This window comes from Populus nigra, chromosome 1 (assembly GCF_951802175.1).
Source record: "Populus nigra chromosome 1, ddPopNigr1.1, whole genome shotgun sequence".
NCBI classification, from domain to species: domain Eukaryota; kingdom Viridiplantae; phylum Streptophyta; class Magnoliopsida; order Malpighiales; family Salicaceae; genus Populus; species Populus nigra.
In genome coordinates this window covers 18,227,214-18,233,708 of record NC_084852.1, presented here as the reverse complement: position 1 = coordinate 18,233,708, position 6,495 = coordinate 18,227,214, and positions in this window count along the sequence as shown.

Genomic DNA, 6,495 nt, shown 5'->3' with positions numbered 1-6,495 from the left:
GCCAAAGGGGATATGGGATGCACTAATGGAGATCAGTCATTTCTTCAAAGATATATGCTCCAGCAAGTTGAATGTTGATCACATTAAGATGCTTGAAACGAATATCGTGGAGACAATATGCAACTTGAGATGATATTTCCTCCATCATTTTTTGACTCAATAGAGCATTTACCCGTACATTTACCGTTTGAGGTAAAAGTTGGAGGACCGGTCCAGTATAGATGGATGTATCCATTTGAGAGGTTAGATATTACAGTTGCTATTTAATTCATAATTAAATGTTTTTTTATTGATAATTTTTTATTAATTCTATATATATGTGTGTATATATATATGCAGGTACTTGTTCAATAAAAAAAAAAAGGGTTAAAAACAAGGCGCATGTTGAGGCGTCAATACGTGAGGCCTATATTGTTGAGGAGATCTCAACATTTATCTCATACTATTTCGAACTTCATTTGAGAACGAGTATCAACCGTGTTCCATGACATGATGATGGTGGTGAAGTGCCTTCAAATGGGAACTTGTCAATATTCTCGAATCCTGGACGACCCACACCTAAAAATACCATGAGGGGAAGATATTTGTCTGAAATAGAGTTCAAACAAGCACACAATTATATCTTATTTAACTGTGATGAGCTGAGACCTTTTATTAAGTAAGTAGATTTCGACATAAACTTTGTCAAGAGTGTACTATTTATGTTTTGTGATACCATAAACTCATATAATTTGAAACAACCTTGCAGGTAACATCGACGATACATACTGTCTAATAAATAACTCACAGCTGACCGAATCCCAGATTTTTCAATTACAAGATGAACAATTTGCCATATGGTTTAGAACACATATAAGTCCTATCACAAACTCATAATCTCTTGCAATGTAATTCACTGTACGTAAATATATATTACATAATATCTGTTTATTGATTGTTGTTGTATTTAATATACAAGGTTTATCAAATGGGAGTTAGTGTTGCTATTTCACTGTCTTTTCTAAGCCTTAGCCTTGAAAGAAAAGTCAAGTGCTATAACGGGTATTTTGTCAATGGATATGTCTTTCATACTAAAGAATATAGGCATGAAAGAAAGACATACAACAACGGTGTTTGTATTAAGGGATCGACTTCTATTGAGTTTGAGGTTGACTACTACTGTAGATTGGAAGAGGTCATCGAACTGCAATATCATAGCGAGCATAATAGAGTGTTTTTATTCAAATGCTATTGGTATGACACAACTGACAGAGGAATCAGAGTAGATCCTCACTATGATCTCGTTGAGATCAACTCAAAAGCTAGACACCGCAACGTAAATGACGTCTTTGTTTTCGCAAAGCAATGCCAACAAGTTTATTACACATACACCCCTTCCTTTAGAAAGGACCGATCAAGAGTTTATTGGTTATCCGTTTTAAAAACAAAACCCAGGGGTTGTGTCAAGGTTATTCAGGATGAGAACGAAGACACAAGTATGATAGATGAAGTCTTTCAAGCTAGTGAGTTGTTTGAACCATACCGAGTTGCTCCTTCGATTGACTTAGAAGAAAATTCAAATTTTTGTGTTTTCGAAGATAGTCTTCTTGATGTTGACATAGAGGAGTTGAATGTTGTTTTGAGCTCTACTAGTGCAGTAGAGAATGTTGATGAAGAAGTTGATAACCATATTGAAGAGTGTGATGAAGCGGATGATAACAATTCAATTGAGGACGAAGATGAAAATTCTGACTAAACATGATGTAAAACCTTATTTTTATAATGTAATATTTGGGAACATGAAATATTTATTCTTTTTTAATTGTCAGCTCCTGTGATTGTGCTATGTGTGATCTAAGTGTGTAGGAGGATAGACACAAATACAGGGAGCAGGCGTAAAAATATTGATTGTTTCACTGATGGTACTACCGACGGCCTAGTGTCGTTGGTATTTCACAGAGAGTTGTAATAAAATTACGGAGTTGTGCCACAATTTCCAACGGGTTCACCGACAGAATGGGGAACTTACTGATGGTACTACCGACGGCCTAGTGCCGTCAGTATTTCACAAAGAGTTTTCATTAAATTACAGAGTTGTGTCACATTTTCCAACGGCAATTACCAACAGACATCACCGATGGAAATCACACATCCCGAAGCGCACGCCTGTCAGAGGCACTATTACCGATGAAATTGCCGGCGGTATAATTTCTGACAGTAATTTCTGTCTGGATTACCGACGGATTGAAAAAAAAGGCGGTATTTTCGAAATTTTTTGTGCACATTTCAATTTATTTCCGTCGGAATTACTGACGGAAATAAATGCCACCGACAACATTTATGTTCCGTCGGTAATTTCGACGAAAATATTGGCATATAAAACCGTTCCCCCTCCCCCCATTTGGTTCATTTTTTCTCTTGGCTCTCATCTCTATTTCTTCTCTTTTCCGTTTGAGTTTAGTTTTGGAAGAGATTTGATTGTTTTGGAGGTAGTTTTCAACATATTAAAAGGTATATAATGGTTTTTTTTTTTATCTTTGTATTTTTTTATTTTAATTATCATTATTTTTTGGTGTTCTTTGTTTTGTGTGTTGTTTATAGATAAAATCTAAAAATCAACACACTATTAAGGTAAGCATTTTTTATTCCTAAATTTGTTTTGAATTAATGTATTTTTTTTTTAGTTTTGTGTATTGTTTGTTTTGTATTTAGGATGTTTTGTTTAATGTTATTGAAATATAGAATTAAATTAAATTTAATTAGTTTATATTAATTTTAATTTTGGGATATTATTGTTTGTATTGGAATAATTGTTATTGTTGAATTTATGTTATAAATTTGAATTGATATATATAATTAAATTTAATTATTTTATATTAATTTTAATTTTAGGATATTATTGTTTGTATTGGAATAATTGTTATTGTTGAATTTATGTTATAATTGTGAATTGATATATATAATTAAATTTAATTAGTTTATATTAATTTTAATTTTAGGATATTATTGTTTGTATTGGAATAATTGTTAATGTTGAATTTTATGTTATAAATGTGAATTGATAAATAGAATTAAATTTAATTAGTTTATATTAAATTAAATTTTATGATATTGTTCAATTTATGTTATGTTGTTTCTTATTTTGATTAATTTTAATTGTTATTTATGAATTTGTATTGATGGTAGTTGAAAATATATAGACGTTGAATTTCTATAGATGTTAGGTTGTATATAGTTGAGTTTGCAATATTTGTGTAATTATCAATATTTGAAGGTATGAAAACTGTGGGTAGTCTCTACTATAAGAGAGGTGTTGTTTATATTTTTTTAATGATTGAATCGGTATAGATATTAGGTTGTATATATGATGTTGATGGAGATTATATGGATTGTGGGTATTGTAAAAATTGCAGGTTTGAAACTGTGGGTAGTCTCTAGTATAGGGGAGGTGCTGCTGAATTTTTTTTAAAATAATCAAAGTTAATTTATGTAATAATTCATATACATTGGTATAGATGCGTTGAATGAAATCTACAGGACGTCTTCAGGAGATGGTTGCATCTAGTTCTTCTAGCAGCAAAGAAGGACATCTCCTTAGGTGCTGATCACGGCGATGCATTTGTGCAACCGTGTGATGCTGCCTCTTCTAGCGCGATTTCACAACGCAGAAGTGGTATGCCTTCACAGTGAGATCAATTCACCCGCAAGTACCAGGCACAATGGAAGGATGAGTTCTCAATGTGAGTTTGTTTAGGTATTAGTTTTTTTAGTACTTATAATATAATTTATGAACAACTAATTAATTTTTTATTATTTAATTTCAGGTTCACAAACATTGAGGCTGCCAGGACAATTACATTGGCGTTGAAATCGTCGATGGAGATTCCATTATTTCAATGGAGTCAGGTCTCTAGACATCCTGAGTGGAGACTTTATATCGATGCGTGGTTTCGACGATTTCAGGTAGGTGTTAATTTTTAATTTCCAGTTTATTTTTAATAAATAATTTTTGTAATTTTATATCTTGTACTATTTTTATTTTCAATGAATTATTTACATATACAGAATAAATTTGAGTGGGATAGCGCAGACAATAATGTTGTCAGTAGAGTATGGGAGAATCACGTGGCAACTAGATAACATCGAAAATAATATTTATTTTTGATTTATAATTTTATGTTCTAAATTCAGTTACTATGGAAGTAGGTTGCGTGATTTTTGGTATGACACCCAAAAAAAGGTGAAAAGATATGCAAGGGACAACGGTCTTGAAGGATGGAATGAGGTGGCGATTTGGCGGGAATTTAAACCGTCATTCATCTCGGGAGATATATGGGCGACATATATTGAGCACGTGATGTCTGAGCGATTCTCACGGCGCTCACAATTCAGCGCCGTCAACCGGAACCGGCAAATTCATGGTTCGATGATCACGCACACCGGCGGCTCCATCCCGTTCAGTGCACATGTGAAGCGGATGGTAAGATTAATTTAAATGAAATATATCATTAATTAATTTGTTGTTGCTTATAAATATATTTAACTTGCAATCTTTTTTTTCCTTACAGGCTATGTCTCTTAGACGTGAGCCGAGTCCAATGGAGCTATTTGTAGAGACGCACGTGCAGAGTCAAGACCGCCAAAAGGGGGTGCAACAGTACATGGACAACCGTGCTCAACATTTTGTGGTATGTTCGATCAATCATTTTATTTCGTAAGTTATTATTTTCTTGAATTGAATATGATAATTTAAAAAAAAAATTCAAGAGACCTATAATAGCTGATTGAGAGAGAGATATTGGGACGATCCTTTGACCCAACCAGATTTCGATTCGAATTTGTGGATGGAGGTCGGAATGTCTGGTGGACCCGATAAAAATCAGGTCTATGGGCTCTCCAACACTACGACCAAAAAATTATGGTCGGCCAGTAGTGTCTCAACCGTTGGGAGCTCTCCATCAGTATCGAGCACCCAGTTAGAGGAGTTTTTAGCCTTGAAACAACAATATGAATGCCTCTCGACGGATTATGCTCAACTCCATCAAATGGTCATGGAGATCAGATCAAAGATGGGTGATGATCCATGTGCTGCTTCTTTTTGGCCGTACAGTCCCGTCAACAACCAGCCTCCTCCAGCTCCGCCGCTATTTTAATTAGTTTAATTTTGTTTTATTAAAACATTAAATTTCTAATGAATATTTTGATGAATATTATTTAACATTAATTTTACATTTTTAATGTCTTAATGCAAATTTACTTGGTTATTAAGTTTTTTAACTGTTAATAAATAATTTTTTTAAAAATATTTTAATTAATTTTTTAAAATATTTTAAATTAATACCGACGGATTCACAGAGGGAATGTGTCCGTCGGTATTTTAGTATCGTTCATAATATTTACAGCCGTGCCACAATCATCGACGAAAATTTTCGACTGATTTACCATGACTTTTACCGACGGCATATATCCGTCGGTAATTCCATTACAATCACTGACGGAATATCCGTCGGTAATTACTGTTGAATTTTACAAACGGAAATATTCCATGGGTAACTTGGTGGCGGGAATTATTTTTTTTGGCGCGCTGAGCCATCTGTAATACCGTCGGCATTTCCGTCGGTATTTTATTTTTTAATTACTGACAGAAATTGTGACAGAATAAGAAATTACCGACTATCATTTCTCTGACGGAATAAATTCGTCGGAGATACCGTCAGTAATAATTACCGACTGTTTTTTTTCTTATACCGACAGATTAAATCCGTCGGTAAAACTGTTTAATGGCATAGTGAATGAGAAGGTAGTCGTTTTGCAAGTTTTTTGGGGTACTGAGCGTTCACAAGAGCTTGTGTTTAAGGCTCATCTTGTTGTAGTCAAGGTAGTTCCTAAGTAAGTCTCATATATGTATTTGTGCTAATTTGTTTTGATCCACATGAGTACTATTTCTCTATCATGCATAGTCATGTAGAATTTTATAATCATATATCTTATCTTAAGACACCTTGTGCGTAATGATGAATCTTGTATTAGAGAATAATATAAATCATATTTTGGAACTTTACCTAAAAGTTTAAATTATTAGGTTGAGATGGTTATTTGACATGGTATCAGAGCCTTGATGATAGAGCGGTCACGAGTTCGAATCTCAACATTCTCATTTATTTGATAAAAAAATTAAGCACAAGTTAGTGTGGGTTTATACAAGTTTCAAGCCCAAAAAGCTTTCACTTGAGAGGGTGTGTTAGAGAATAATATAAATCATATCTTGATACCTCACCTAACAGCTTAAGCTATTTGGTTGAGATAGTTCTTTGACATCCTAAACCGAGGCTATCAAAGATATAGTTCAACACCAGATCATATTCCCCACATGCAATACATGACATGCTTTGTCCATAATATGATTCATATAGCATTCAATGCAAAAGAGTTGCGTTATGCTCTTTGATTTGGTGCATTCTCTATTAACCCATGGTTTGACTTTGAGCTAGCGTCTAACACAGCCTTCCAATTTTC